This window comes from Arachis hypogaea, chromosome 11 (genome assembly GCF_003086295.3).
Source record: "Arachis hypogaea cultivar Tifrunner chromosome 11, arahy.Tifrunner.gnm2.J5K5, whole genome shotgun sequence".
NCBI lineage: Eukaryota > Viridiplantae > Streptophyta > Magnoliopsida > Fabales > Fabaceae > Arachis > Arachis hypogaea.
Window position 1 is genome coordinate 97,798,896 of NC_092046.1, and position 16,611 is coordinate 97,815,506.

The 16,611-nt window shown below is 41.2% G+C and overlaps 1 non-coding gene across 1 annotated transcript; it reads left to right on the plus strand.

Moving 5' to 3' along the window:
• Positions 1-14,575: 14,575 nt before the first annotated feature.
• On the plus strand, positions 14,576-14,683 carry LOC112724701 (small nucleolar RNA R71). The gene has a single exon (XR_003163851.1). It is a non-coding gene; the product is annotated as a small nucleolar RNA R71 (small nucleolar RNA).
• Positions 14,684-16,611: the final 1,928 nt, after the last annotated feature.

The following is a 16,611-nucleotide window of genomic DNA, read 5'->3' on the forward strand; positions in this document are numbered from 1 at the left end:
GATGCTTTTCCTATTTGCTGCTGCCCCTGAGCTACTTCCTTTGAGCTATGTGGCTGGTTGTCCTTCTCTTTGAGTTTCTCAGTGCTTTGTTTGGCATCACAACTTGCTTATTAGCCTCATCTGCCTTTGTTTGCTTCTCATCCTCTGTTGGTTCTTTGATGTTCTCTGCTTGCTTCTTTGTAGTGTCATTGTTGCTTATCAATGTTCTCCCACTCCTAATTGTATTGCCTTGCATTCTCCTTGGGATTTGGAATTGTGTCACTGGGCAGTGAGTTTGAAGGTCTCTCAACAGATACTTGCTTGGAGAGTTGCCCCATCTGTCTTCTAGGCTCTTCATAGAGGCTTCCTGATTCTTGGTACCATTTCTGGTGTTTCAACATTTTGTCTATCATGGCCTCCAAGTGAGTGATTCTTTGGGCTTCAGGTGATACTTGAGGTGGGTTATGAGATGTGGGTGGTGGATGGTAGGCATTTTGGTTGGTGGTTGGTTATTAGATTGGTATTGATTGAGGTTGGGGTAGTTGTTTTGAGGTTTTCTGTAGGGGTTTTGGTTAGTCTGCTGCTGGTTGTGATTTTGGTTGCTTCTTGGGTTGTGTTGGTTTGATTCCTCTGCCATGGTTGTTGGTTTTGGGTATGGTTATCTCCCCATCTGAGGTTTGGGTGGTTCTTCCAGGATGGATTGTATGTATCACCATAACTTCATTTGGTCCTTGGTTGTGCATATACTGTACTTGCTCTTGTTGTTGTTCTTCTTGAGTTTCTTCACTCTGTCCCCATGTGGTTGATGGTTGGCTGGTGTTAACTGCTGCAACTTGGAGACTATCAATCCTCTTGGCCATTTGCTCAAATTGTTGTTGAATTTGCTGCTCATCATCTTGTTTTGAGCCAGGATTGAATCCACTCCTTCTAGCTCCATTACTCCTCTCCTTTGTGATGGTTGGCGGCCTCTTTGATGAGCAAAGAAATATTGATTGTTGGACACCATATCAATGAGTTCTTGAGCCTCTTCTGCAGTTTTCATGAGTTGCAAGGAACCTCCAGCTGAATGATCCAAAGCTTCCTGGGATTTCAGTGTCAAGCCTTCATAGAAGTTTTGAAGCTTCTCCCACTCATTAAACATAGCAGGGGGACATTTCCTGATCAGAGCCTTGTACCTCTCCCATGCCTCATAGATAGGTTCGGCCTCCATTTGTGTAAATGTTTGAACCTCAGGCTTTAACCTTATAATCCTCTGAGGTGGATAAAATTTAGCAAGAAACTTAGTTACCAAATCATCCCAGTTGTTGATGCTGTCCCTTGGAAAGGACTCCAACCATTGAGTGGCCTTGTCCCTGAGAGAAAATGGGAATAGCATCAGCTTGTAGCTGTCAGGGGGCACTCCATTAGTTTTGACAGTGTTGCATATCCTCAAGAAAGTGGATAAATGTTGGTGTGGGTCCTCAAGTGATCCTCCACCAAAAGAGCAGTTGTTCTGAACCAGAGTGATGAGTTGTGGCTTGAGTTCAAAATTGTTAGCATTGACATTTGGAGCCAAGATGCTGCTCCCACAATGTCTAGGATTTGCAAAGGTATAGGAAGCCAAAACTCTCCTCTGGGGTGGGTTGCCATTGTTGTTGTCTTCTCCACCTGGTGGATTGGTTAAATGTTCCTCCATCTCTTGGAATTCTTCGTCTGATTCCTCTTCTCCAACAATGTTTTTCCCTTGTTCAGCTCTTCTTAACCTCCTGAGAGTTCTTTCGTCTTGTTCATGAAAATTGGGTATGGTTCTTCTTGTACCTGACATACAAGCAGAACATGAAAAATGCACAAAACTAGTGACACTTCAATTTACTGCCAGATTGAAGTGTTAGTTAGTTTAAGCAAAAAATCAAACAGTTAGCGGGTTAATCAAAAATTAAAGAAAAAGTGCTTGATCTAGATCACCACCTCACTTAATCATTGTCAATCTAATCAATCCCCGGCAACGGCGCCAAAAACTTGATGAGTTATTTTGGAGGAAAAATAAATTTCTCCCAAAACACATAAATCTAACCGGCAAGTGTACCGGGTCGTATCAAGTAATAAAAACTCACGGGAGTGAGGTCGATCCCACAGGGATTGAAGGATTGAGCAATTTTAGCTTAGTGGTTGATTTAGTCAAGCGAATCAAGATTTGGTTGATGGTTTTGTGACTTGCAGAATTAAATTGCATTGAAGTAAAGAAAACAAGAAATAAATTGCTGAAACTTAAAGAACAAGAAAGTAAATGACAGAAACTTAAAGTGCAAGAAATGTAAATTGTGGAATCTTAAAGTGCAAGGAATGTAAATTTCTTGAAATGTAAAGGGGATTGGGATGTGGATTTGCAGAAATTAAACAAGGAAAAGCTAAATTGCATCAAACAGAAGAGTAAAAGGGAATTGGGATTGAACCGGATATGAAGCAGAAAAGTAAATGAACAGAAAAAGCAGTAAACAGGGAATTGAAATGGGAAATTTAGATCTCAGGACCCAGAGACTAGAAAACCAAGTCTAGATCTCAATGCCTTCCTAGATCCAACAAGAACAATTGCAAGGGAATTGTAAATTGCAAAGAAAAGAGATGAAGAGCAATTAACCGGAAATGAAATTCAATTAACAGTAAAGAAACAGAGAGATCCAAGATTGAGATTGAAACAGAATTTCTTCAATTCTCCAATCCAAGATTCAAGACAAATGTAAAGATGAAATTGAAAGCAATGGAAACAAAGAAATTAAAGTTCAAAAGCTCTCCGAAAACTATTATGAAAATTCCAAAAGGAAAGCTCTCCGAATAACTTGAATTCTATCCTATTTATACACTTTCTTCAAATGATCTTCAAGCCTTGAGTTGGGCCTTTGCTCTTGGTGGAATTGGGTTGAAATAGGCCTTGGTTGATTGCTCTTGAAGTTTGAAGAAGAACCAAAGTGAACCAATTGAACCGGGTTTGAGGTTAGCAAAAGTTGGACCAAAAGTTTGAGCAAAAGTTAGGGGTCTAACTTTGGCTCCAACTTTTCATAGCAGACAACACATTTTTCTGGTATGGACGTTGGTGCCAACATTAGGGGTCTAACTTTGACCCTAACGTTGGCCTTGTCTTGTATGCTAGTGGCGCCAACGTTAGCCTCCAAGTTAGGGGGCTAACGTTGGCGCAAACGTTGGCCCCTCTCCCTTATGTCTTCATGTGCCAATGTTAGCCTCCAAGTTAGGGGGCTAACGTTGGCGTAAACGTTGGCCCTTCTCCCTTATGTTTTCATGTGCCAACGTTAGCCTCCAAGTTAGGGGGCTAACGTTGGCGCAAACGTTGGATGGCCAGGGAGGAATTCATATGCCAACATTAGCCTCCAAGTTAGGGGACTAACGTTGGCGCAAACGTGGGATGGCCAGGGAGGAAATTTCAAGTTCCAACGTTAGCCTCCAAGTTAGGGGGCTAACATTGGGGGCTAACTTCTTGCTTCCTGGTTCAATTTCACTTATTCCATTGTCCTCTCTTCACTCCTAGCCATTCCTCTTTGCTTCAACCTTTCTCCAAGCTTTCTTCACCTATCATTAATCAACCAAACTCATCAAAGCTATGCTCAAAATCATGAGATATTCATTCTTTCATAATATGCAACAAATATAGCATAAAACCTCATGAAATGGCATGAATTCATATATGGTTGGTTCAATCAAGGGATACATGAAAATCTACTCAATTAGCTTGCTTGTAGCTCAAGAAAGTGCATAATTCTAATGAAAACAAAAGAAAAAGACTAGTTAAAATAGGCTAGGATGACTTGTCATCAATGGGCTTGTCCTCATTGATGAGGATGTCTTCCTCTATGTCAATTCCAGCTGAATTGTAGAGATGACAAAATGAGATGAGGGAAGGCTAACCTTGCCAAAGTAGAAGACTTGTCTGCCACCTTGTAGAGTTCTAGGGATATAACCTCATGAACTTCTACTTCCTCTCCAATCATGATGCTATGGTTCATGATAGCCCGGTCTATAGTAACTTCAGACCGGTTGCTAGTGGGAATGATTGAGCGTTGGATGAACTCTAACCATCCCTAGCCACGGGCTTGAGGTCATGCCTTCTTAGTTGAACCGGCTTCCCTCTTGAATCTCTCTTCCATTGAGCGCCCTCTTCACAAATGTCTATGAGGACTTGGTCCAACCTTTGATCAAAGTTGACCCTTCTAGTGTAGGGGTATGCATCTCCTTGCATCATTAGCAAGTTGAATGCCAACCTTACATTTTTTAGACTGAAATCTAAGTATTTCCCCCGAACCATTGTAAGCCAATTCTTTGGATCTGGGTTCACACTTTGATCATGGTTCTTGGTGATCCATGCATTGGCATAGAACTCATGAACCATTAAGATTCCGACTTGTTGAATGGGGTTGGTGAGAACATCCCAACCTCTTCTTCGAATCTCATGTCGGATCTCCGGATATTCACCTTTTGAGCTTGAAAGGGACCTCGGAATCACTTTCTTCTTGGACAATTCATAGAAGTGGTCTTGATGCACCTTTGAGATGAGTCTCTCCATCTCCCATGACTCGGAGGTGGAAGCTTTTGCCTTCCCTTTCCTCTTTCTAGAGGTTTCTTCGGCCTTTGGTGCCATAAATGGTTATGAAAAAACAAAAAGCAACACTTTTACCACACCAAACTTAGAAGGTTTGCTTGTCCTCGAGCAAAAGAAGAATAAGGAGAGTAAAGGAAGAAGAAATAGAGGAGATGGAGGGGGGTTAGTGTTTTGGCCAAGGGGGAGAAGTAGTGTTTAAGATGTGTGAAAATGAAGGGGTGAATATGGGTTTATATAGGAGTGGGGAGAGGGTAAGGTTCGGCCATGTATGGGTGGGTTTGGGAGCGAAAGTGGTTTGAATTTGAATGGTGAGGTAGGTGGGGTTTATGATGGATGGATGGGGATTGGTGAAGGGTTTATGGAGAAGAGGGTAGGATTTGATAGGTGAGGGGTTTTTGGGAAGAGGTATTGAGTTGATTGGTGAAGGGTATCTGGAGAAGAGTATTATGAAAAGGTGCGAAAAAGAGAGAGAGTGAGTTGAGGTTGGTGGGGATATTGTGGGGTCCACAGATCCTGAGGTGTCAAGGATTTCTCATCCCTGCACCAATTAGGCGTGCAAAATGCCCTCTACTGCCAATCCTGGCGTTAAACGCCAGGTTGCTGCCCATTTCTGGCATTTAATGCCAGCTTCTTGCCCTTTTCTGGCATTAAACGCCAGTCTGGTGCCTATTTCTGGCGTTAAACGCCCAGAATGGTGCCAGACTGGGCGTTTAACGCCCATTCTGCTGCCCTTATTGGCATTTAAACGCCAGTAGGCTTCTTCTCTAGGGTGTGCTATTTTTCATTCTATTTTTTAGTTTGTTTTTGCTTTTTCAATTGTTTTTGTGACTTCACATGATCATCAACCTATAGAAAATATAAAATAACAATGGAAAATAGAAATTTAACATAGATAAGTAAAATTGGGTTGCCTCCCAAGAAGCGCTTCTTTAATGTCACTAGCTTAACAGTGGGCTCTCATGGAGCCTCACAGATACTCAGAGCATGATGATGGCCTCTCAACACCAAACTTAGAGTTTGTTTGTAGCTTCCGAACACTAAACTTAGAGTTTGAATGTGGGGATTTTGTTTGACTCTGCATTGAGAGAAGCTTTTCATGCTTCCTCTCCATGGTTACAGAGGGAGATCTTTGAGCTTTAAACACAAGGGAGTCCTCATTCACTTGAAGGACCAGTTCTCCTCTGTCAATATTAATCACAGCTTTTGCTGTGGCTAGGAAAGGTCTGCCAAGGATGATGGATTCATCCATATACTTCCCAGTGTCTAGGATTATGAAATCAGCAGGGATGTAGTGGTCTTCAACCTTTACCAAGACATCCTCTACAAGTCCATAAGCCTGTTTTCTTGAATTTTCTACCATCTCTAGTGAGATTCTTGCAGCTTGTACCTCATGGATCCCTAGCTTCTCTATTACCGAGAGAGGCATGAGGTTTATACTTGACCCTAGGTCATACAGAGCCTTCTCAAAGGTCATGGTGCCTATGGTACAAGGTATTGAGAACTTTCCAGGATCTTGTCTCTTCAGAGGTAAATTTTGCCTAGTCAAGTCATCCAGTTCTTTGGCGAGCAAGGGGGGTTCATCCTTCCAAGTCTCATTACCAAATAGCTTGGCATTTAGTTTCATGATTGCTCCAAGGTACTTAGCAACTTGTTCTTCAGTAACATCTTCATCCTCTTCAGAGGAAGAATACTCATCAGAGCTCATGAATGGCAAAAGTAAATTCAATGGAATCTCTATGGTCTCAGTGTGAGCCTCAGATTCCCATGGTTCCTCATTAGGGAACTCCTTGGAGGCCAGTGAACGTCCATTGAGGTCTTCCTCAGTGGAGATCACTGCCTCTTCCTCCTTTCCAGGTTCGGCCGTGTGGGTTATGTTGATGGCCTTGCACTCTCCTTTTGGATTCTCTTCTGTATTGCTTGGAAGAGTACTAGGAGGGATGACGTGGCGAAAATTGGTGAGTTAAGAAATTATTATAAGAGATGCGTTGCAAGTATAGTTCTCAACCAACCAAAATTCTGCTTATCAATTTAAAAGGGTTGTCACAAAATTAGAATTAAAATACTGGGAGTATGAATCCCAGGTCGTCTCCCAACGAGTTGCAGAAAGATGTGCTATTTTATTAATCAGATGTTTTCCAAAAGGGTTTTTGTTTGATAGACAGAAAATTAAATCAGAGAATTTATGTAATTTAAATAAAAACCTTGACCGGGAGTTGATTAGTTGGAAGCCCTATCCTTGGTGGAGTTCTCTTAAGATCAATTGATAATTGAAGGTTGTCTGCTCAGTTATCCTTTACCGGATAAAGGAAAGTCAAGCAAGTTGGAAGTCAGTTTCTATTCACAAGTTCTAATCCTCTCCCTTGGAAGTCAGTTTCCCAATTATAATTTTACTCTTGAGCATCCAACTCAAGGTCCTTCCTTCAATCAACTCCCAATCAAGTCATGGAACTACTCGCTCATTATGAATATAAACATTGCAAAATAAAAAAGGGAAATAAGGAAAGACATGATAAATAATAATCAAAGGGATCAATAAAAAAAATAGTTCTTGTATTAATAAATTTTAAAAATAATCCAATAGTAACTCTGAATAAATTGAGGATATGAAAGAGTAAATGACAAGTAAGGAAAACAAACTAGAATAATGAAGTCTTGTCGGAGGTGATAACTCTTCTCAATATCCCAATCCAAAAAGCAATAAAATCAAAATCCTAAGAACTATGAATGTGTAGAGAGAAAACCTAGAGGAGGAGTAAAATCAGACCTAAAACTAAAAATATGCGGAATGAATGTTCTCCTTTGGTCTCTGCATGTTCCCTGGCTCTAATTTGCTTTTCTAGGCCGAAACTGGGTCAAAACATGGCCCAAAATTACCCCCAGCAAATTCTGCAGATTCTGCAGATCGCGCACGTCACGTAATCGCGTCATCAACACGTTCGCGTCATCCACGTGTTCGCGTCATTCAGCATCTTGTCTTGCCACGCGTGCGCATCGTCCACGCCTTCGCATCACTTGTGCAGTTTCCATTCCATGTGTTCGCGTCAGGCACGCGAGCGCGTCACTGTAATTTCCTCTATTTTGTGCGGTCGCGTGAGTCATGCGTCCGCGTCACTTCTCGCTAGTCATCTCCTCAATTTCTTGTGTTTCTTCCATTTTTGCAAGCCTCCTTTCCAATCTCCAAGTCATTCATGTCCTATAAAGCCTGAAACACTTAACAAACAGATCACGGCATTGAATGGAATAAAGGAGAATTAAAATACATAATTAAAAGTCTCTAGAAAGCAGTTTTCAACCATAGGGTAATTTTGGGAAGGAATTGTAAATACATGCTAATTTAATGAATAAGTGGGTAAAGATTTGATAAAACCACACAATTAAACACAGTATAAACCATAAAATATGGGTCATCACCACATCTCCATAAATATGGGTCATCCCATATATAATATTTGGACTCTTTGTTCAGCTTGTCTCTTTGATGCTTAGTAAAGTTTGGAGGAAAAGTGCGGCTAACTAGATAATTAGCTACAGGTGCATACCAAGGGACTACTTCAGATACTACTTGTAAGTTATCAAACAGGAAATTATCATTTATAGGAGTGGCGGTATCCTTAATGTGCTCAAGGCGACTCAAGTGGTCTGCCACTAGATTCTGGTTACCACTCCTCTCCTTAATTTCTAAATCAAATTCTTGTAGTAGCAATATCCAATGTATAAGCCTTGGTTTGGACTCCTTTTTAGCTAATAAATACTTTAGAGCTGCGTGGCTTGAGTACACTACTATTTTAGTACCAAGTAAATAGGCTCAGAATTTATCCAGAGCAAAAATAATAGCAAGAAGCTCTTTCTCAGTAGTAGTGTAGTTAGACTGAGCTGTGTCTAAAGTCTTAGACGCATAAGCAATTACAAAAGGATCCTTACCATCACGCTGAGCCAGCGCTGCTCCTACTGCATGATTGGAAGCATCGCACATGATTTCAAATGGCTGGCTCCAGTCTGGTCCTCTCACAATTGGAGCTTAAGTCAGGGCGGTCTTCAGCTTATCAAACGCTTGTTTGCAATCCTCACTGAACTCGAACTCAATATCTTTCTACAGTAGTCTGGATAAGGGTAGTGCTACCTTCCTTGATGAATCTCCGGTAAAAACTTGCATGGCCAAGGAACGAACGGACTTCCCTCATAGAGGAGGGGTAAGGTAAACTAGAAATAACATCCACCTTTGCTGGATCTACAGAAATGCTAGTATTAGACACAACATGTCCTAGTACAATCCCTTATTTTACCGTAAAGTGACATTTTTCAAAATTCTATACAAGGTTTGTACTGACACATCTATCTAATACTCTAGATAAACTATCTAAGCAAAGGCTAAAGGAATCACCATAAACGCTAAAATCATCCATAAAAACTTCCATACAGTCCTCAATAAGGTCAGAGAAAATACTCATCATGCACCTTTGGAAAGTAGCTGGTGCATTGCACAAGCCAAAGGGCATTCTCTTATAAGCATAAGTCCCAAAAAGACATGTAAAAGTAGTCTTTTCCTGATCTTCAGGAGCTATATGAATCTGGAAATAGCCTATGTAACCATCTAAAAAGCAATAATGTGATTTACCTGACAAGCGATCCAGCATTTGATCAATGAATGGAAGGGGGTAGTGATCCTTCCGAGTGGCCTGGTTGAGGCGCCTGTAATCAATGCAGACCCTCCAGGCGTTCTGTACTCTGGTTGTTATGAGCTCTCCATCATTATTCTTCACTGTAGTGACTCTAGACTTCTTGGGTACCACTTGTACTGGGCTTACCCATTCACTGTCTGAGATGGGATAGATGATATCCGCCTCAAGTAGTCTGGTCACTTCCTTTTTGACAACCTCTAAGATAGTGGGATTCAGTCCTCTCTGGGGTTGACGAACAGGCCTAGCTCCCTCTTCTAAAAATATTCTGTGCTCACAAACTTGAGGGTTGATGCCTTCTATGTCTGCCAAGCTCCATCCAATTGATTTTCTGTGTTTCCTCAGCACACTTAGTAGTTGTTCTTCTTTTTAGGAAGTGAGTTCCCTTGCAATGATAACTGGAAACTTTTGCTTCTCCTCAAGGTAAGCATACTTGAAGTGTGGAGGGAGGGGCTTTAATTCTAATTTCTTCTCATGATCAGGCTCCGGATTATCTGGGGTTGATTATAGTGGCAAAGTACCCTCATTGTCCTCTGAAAGTGTCCCCACACTTGGACCTTGTGCTGTGTACTTCTCTTCTAACTCCTCCTGGGGAACTTCAGCCATGGTTTCATCTATGATGTCACACTGGAGATAGAAAGGTCATCCAGAGGGTGCTCCATAGCTCCATTTAAACTAAATTTCACTATTCTGCCATCTATTTCAAAGGAATAAGTTCCAGAAAATGCGTCCAGCTTGAACTTTGAAGTCTTCAGGAATGGTCTTCCAAGCAGGATTGATGATGGTCTTCCTGAGTCATTAGAGGGAATTTCCAGGATATAGAAGTCAATGGGAAATGTGAGCCCCTTAATGCTCATTAATACATCTTCATCAATTCCAACCACTGTAATAATGCTTTTATCTGCTAGCACAAAACGAGCTGCCAACCTTTTTAAGGGAGGGAGCCTCAAAGTATCATATATAGACAAAGGCATTATACTAACACATGCTCCTAAATCACGAATGCAGTCAGAAAATATCACACCACCAATAGTACAATTAACCATACATGGACCTGGATCACTACACTTATTAGGTATACCTCCCATTAAGGCAGATATAGAACTACCTAGAGGAATAGTTTCTAATTCATTAATTTTGTCTTTACGTATACATAAATCTTTTAGAAACTTTGCATACTTAGGTACTTGTTGAATAACATCAAACAGGGGAACAGTTACCTCAACCTTTTTGAATATTTCTACCATTTTGGGATCAAGTTCCATCTGCTTCCTGGGCTTCCTTGCAATTTGTGGAAATGGAATAGGGAGGGTGTTTCCTGTAGGGTCTGCCTCCTTTGGTGCTTCCTTCTGTGGTTGATCTTCTTCTTCTTCAACCATGTCTTGTATGTCCTCTTCCTCTTCAGCATCCTCTACTTCCACTACCTCTTCAGCTGAGGTGTGTTCTGATGGGATTGGCTCCTCCTGATTCCTCTCTTGCAGTATGGTTTTGGACCTTAGGGTGATGACATTGATGTCACCCTTTGGATTGGGCAATGGTTGAGAGGGGATTCCACTGGAGCTCAAAGGCTGGTTATTGGAGTTATTTAGTGATCCAATCTGTGATACAAGAGCTTGCAAGGTAGAGTTCAGACCATTTAGAGTAGAAGTAAGGTTGTTTTCCATGGCCTGCTATCTCCGATCAATAGATTGTAGTAACTCATCATTAGAGGATGAAGAGGGATAAGTGATATGAGAGGTCTGCTGTTGGTTGTGCTGTGGTCCTTGGAATTGCCTTAGGTGAGGTGCTCTGTAAGGCTGGTTCTAGTTCTGCTGCCTGTTGTTGTTATTATTCCACCTCTGATTTCTCTGATTGTCTCTGCCTCCTCTGTTATTGTTGTCCCTCCAGCCCTAGTTAGAATTATCTCTCCAACCTTGGTTTGAATTGTCCTGCCATCCATGGTCATAGCTGCCACCTTGATTGTATCCTTGATTGGAACGGTCAGAGAAGTTATGAGAGGCTGCCACAGTGTTGTCTACCTGCTGGAGCTGCGGACATTCATTAGTATAATGGCTATAATCACCACAGATCCCACATACTCTTTGTGGAACCAACTGTTGGCTTTGCTGTGGTGGAGAGGGCTGAGCTTGCTGAGCTTGTTATTGACTCAAATGCATCTGCTTTAGTAAGTTGGTCATTTCACAGATACTCTGAGTTAGAGTAGCAGTCTCTCTGCTAGAGGATACTTCTGCAATAACTTTTGAATGGCTTTATTTCTGCCTGTGATTCCTAGTAGATTCAGCTAAGTCGTTGATCAATTGCCATGCCTCATCAGTGGTCTTGTACTTTTTCATAGACCCATTGCTAGCACTTTCCAATGTGGTCTTATCTTGGGGCCTCATGCCCTGTGTGACCTAGCTGAGCAACACTATCTTGTCAATCATATGGTGGGGGCATGCTTCCAGAAGATTGTTGAAGTGCTCCCAGTATTAGTAGAGTCTCGGATTCGTCCCACTATCTTGTCTTTCCTCAGTTTATCAGTAACTTCAGCTGGAAATAATTTTTCCAAAAATTTTCTTCTAAGCATATCCCAATCAGAAACAGTTGCTGCGGGTTGAGTGTAGTACCACTCTCTCGCCTTTCCCTCAAGAGAGAATAGGAAAGCTTTTAACAAAATAGAAGTTTTATCTGCACCATCAAGCCTGACAGTAGAGCAGGCTGCTTGGAAATCCCTAAGGTGCTTGATAGGCTCTTGAGAAGGTAAGCCATGAAACTTAGGCATCAAGTTGAGTAGTGCAGTCTTTATTTCAAAGTCTGTAGCCACCGCTGGGTGATGCGCTTGAAACGGTTGCAGTGTAAAATCAGGGGCTCCAGCCTCCTGGATAGTAACTCACCTAGGTGCTGCCATGTCACCTGCACGTAAATCAACCGAATCAGTAGAAAGGGAGCTTGTTTCTTCCTCAAGTGATGTTTCAGATTCGCCCTCGGAGAGGACTAACAGACGCCGAGCTTGCCTTATACATGAAATAGTTCTTTCAATCTCAGGATCAAATACTGGCAAGCTTGGATCAGGAAGTGAACGCGTCATTTAACGAGAGAAACATGCAGCTCATAGTAACGAAAATAAAATAAAATGAAAATAAATAAATTCCAATCAGTAACTTAGCACTCTATTACAACTCCCTGGCAGCGGCGCCAAAAATTGAAGTGGTGGAAATTGGCGAGTTAAGAAATCATTATAAGAGATGCGTTGCAAGTATAGTTCTCAACCAACCAAAATTCCGCTTATCAATTTAAAAGGGTTGTCACAAAATTAGAATTAAAATACTGGGAGTATGAATCCCAGGTCGTCTCCCAATGAGTTGCAGAAAGATGTGCTATTTTATTAATTCGATGTTTTCCAAAAGGGTTTGAGTTTGATAGACAGAAAATGAAATCAGAGAATTTATGTAATTTAAATAAAAACCTTGACCGGGAATAGATTAGTTGGAAGCCCTATCCTTGATGGAGTTCTCTCAAGATCAATTGATAATTGAAGGTTGTCTGCTCAGTTATCCTTTACCGGATAAAGGAAAGTCAAGCAAGTTGGAAGTCAATTTCTATTCACAAGTTCTAATCCTCTCCCTTGGGAAGGACTAGTGTCAGTGATTAGATGGCGACCCAACGCTAATCCCAATTATAATTTTACTCTTGAGCATCCAACTCAAGGTCCTCCTTTCAATCAACTCCCAATCAAGTTATGAAACTACTCGCTCATTATGAATATAAACTTCGCAAAATAAAAAAGGGAAATAAAGAGAGACATGATAAATAATAATCAAAGGGATCAATAAAAACAAAAATAGTTCTTGTTTTAATAAATTCTAAAAATAATCCAATAGTATCTCTGAATAAATTGAGGATATGAAAGAGTAAATGACAAGTAAGGAAAACAAACTAGAATAATGAAGTCTTGCCGGAGGTGATAACTCTTCTCAATATCCCAATCCAAAAAGCAATAAAATCAAAATCCTAAGAACTATGAATGTGTAGAGAGAAAACCTAGAGGAGGAGTAAAATCTGACCTAAAACTTAAAGTATGCGGAATGAATGTTCTCCTTTGGTCTCTGCATGTTCCTTGGCTCTAATCTGCTTTTTTGGGCCGAAACTGGGTCAAAACAGGGCCCAAAATCGCCCCCAGCGAATTTTGCAGATTCTGCAGATAGCGCACATCACGCGATCGCGTCATCCACGCGTTCGCCTCATTCAGCGTCTTGCCTTGCCATGCGTGCACGTCGTCCATGCCTTCGCGTCACTTGTGCAGTTTCCATTCCATGCGTTCGCGTCAGGCATGCGAGCGCGTCACTGCAATTTCCTCTATTTTGCGCGGTCGCGTGAGTTCTGCGTCCGCGTCACTTCTCGCTGGTCATCTCCTTAATTTCTTGTGTTCCTTCCATTTTTGCAAGCCTCCTTTCCAATCTCCAAGTCATTCATGTCCTATAAAGCTTGAAACACTTAACACACAGATCACGGCATCGAATGGAATAAAGGAGAATTAAAATACATAATTAAAAGTCTCTAGGAAGCAGTTTTCAACCATAGGGTAATATTGGGAAGGAATTGTAAATACATGCTAATTTAATGAATAAGTGGGTAAAGATTTGATAAAACCACATAATTAAACTCAATATAAACCATAAAATAATGGTTTATCAAGGGAGTTCAGTAACTTTCTTACTCAGCTGACCCACTTGTGCCTCCAAATTTCTAATGGAGGACCTTGTTTCAGTCATGAAACTTTGAGTGGTTTTAATTAAATCAGAGACTACAGTTGCTAATTCAGTGTTGCTCTGCTTAGAATTCTCTGTTTGTTGCTGAGAAGATGATGGAAAAGGTTTGCCATTGCTAAACCTATTTCTTCCACCATTATTGTTGTTGAAGCCTTGTTGAGGCCTCTGTTGATCCTTCCATGAGAGGTTTGGATGATTTCTCCATGAAGGATTATAGGTGTTTCCATAGGGTTCTCCCATGTAATTCACCTCTTCCATTGCTGGGTTCTCAGGATCATAAGCTTCTTCTTCAGATGAAGCTTCTTTGGTGATGCCTGTTGCTGCTTGCATTCCAGACAGACTCTGAGAAATCATATTGACTTGTTGAGTCAATATTTTGTTCTTGGCCAATATGGCATTTAGAGTATCAATCTCAAGAACTCATTTCTTCTGATTTGTCCCATTATTCACGGATTCCTTTCAGAGGTGTACATGAATTGGTTGTTTGCAACCATTTCAATGTGTTCCTGAGCTTCTGCAGGCGTCTTCTTCAGATGAAGAGTTCCATTCTGATCATAGAAAATACCTATGATGCTCCATTCTGAAAGCATGTCAAAAGGACACCTTCTGATCAATTGCTTGTATCTTTCCCAAGCTTCATAGAGGGATTCACCTTCCTTCTGTCTGAAAGTTTGGACTTTCACTCTAAGCTTGCTCAATTTTTGAGGTGGAAAGAACTTTGCCAAGAAGGCATTGACTAGCTTTTCCCAAGAGTTCAAGCTTTCTTTAGGTTGTGAATCCAACCATGTTCAAGCTATGTCTCTTACAGCAAAGGGAAAAAGCATAAGCTTGTAGACCTCGGGATCAACCCCATTAGTCTTGACAGTGTCACAAATTTGCAAGAATTCAGCTAAGAACTGATGAGGATCTTCCAATGGAAGTCCATGAAACTTGCAATTCTATTGCAATAGAGAAACTAATTGAGGCTTAAGCTCAAAGTTATTTTCTCCAATGGCAGGGATTGAGATGCTTCTCCCATAGAAGTCGGGAGTAGGCGTGGTGCACGAAATTGTGATCTCTGGTAATGGCTCCAAAAACTTGGTGCTCTAATCTCAATTCATAATTTGTCACAACTTCGATACAACTAACCAGCAAGTGCACTGGGTCGTCCAAGTAATAAACCTTAGGTGAGTAAGGGTCGATCCCACGGAGATTGTTGGTATGAAGCAAGCTATGGTCACCTCGTAAATCTCAGTCAGGTGGATATAAAATAGTTATGGAGTTTTCGAAATTAAATAAGAAGTAAACATAAAATAAGGATAGAAATACTTATCTAATTCATTGGTTAGAATTTCAGATAAGCGTATAGAGATGCATTCGTTCCTCTGAACCTCTGCTTTCCTGCTGTCTTCATCCAATCAGTCTTACTCCTTTCCATGGCTGGCTTTATGTAAGGGCATCACCGTTGTCAATGGCTACATCCCATCCTCTTGTGAAAATGGTCCAAATTCTTTGTCACAGCACGGCTAATCATCTGAGGTTCTCGATCATACTGGAATAGGATTCACCCTCCTTTTGCGTCTGTCACTACGCCCAGCACTTGCGAGTTTGAAGTTCGTCACAGTCATTCAATCCCAGAGTCCTACTCGGAATACCACAGACAAGGTTTAGACTTTCCGGACCCTCATGAATGCCGCCATCAATCTAGCTTATACCACGAAGATTCTGATTAAGAGATCCAAGAGATACTCATTCAATCTATGGTAGAACAGAAGTGGTTGTCAGGCACGCGTTCATAGGGAATGATGATGATTGTCACATTCATCACATTCAGGTTGAAGTGCGAATGAATATCTTAGAAGCGGAATAAGTTGAATTGAATAGAAAAACAGTAGTACTTTGCATTAATCTTTGAGGAACAGCAGAGCTCCACACCTTAATCTATGGAGTGTAGAAACTCTACCGTTAAAAATACATAAGTGAAAGGTCCAGGCATGGCCGAATGGCCAGCCCCATGATCTAAGAACTAGGCATCCAAAGATGATCAAAGGATCAAAGGATAATCCAAAGATGTTCAAAGATGTCTAATACAATAGTAAGAAGTCATATTTATAATAAACTAGTTACTAGGGTTTACAGAAGTAAGTAATTGATGCATAAATCCACTTCTGGGGCCCACTTGGTGTGTGCTTGGGCTGAGCTTGAAGTCTACACGTGGAGAGGTCATTCTTGGAGTTGAACGCCAGCTTTTGTGTCATTTTGGGCGTTGAACTCCACTTTGCAACTTGTTTCTGGCGCTGGACGCCAGAATTGGGCAGAGAGCTGGCGTTGAACGCCAGTTTGCGTCATCTAAACTTGAGCAAAGTATGGACTATTATATATTTCTGGAAAGACCTGGATATCGACTTTCCAACGCAATTGGAAGCATGCCATTTTGAGTTCTGTAGCTCCAGAAAATTCACTTTGAGTGCAGAGAGGTTAGAATCCAATAGCATCAGCAGTCCTTCTTCAACCTCTGAATCTGACTTTTGCTCAAGTCCCTCAATTTCAGCCAGAAAATACCTGAAATCACAGAAAAACACACAAACTCATAGTAAAGTCCAGAAATGTGAATTTAGCATAAAAACTAATGAAAACATCC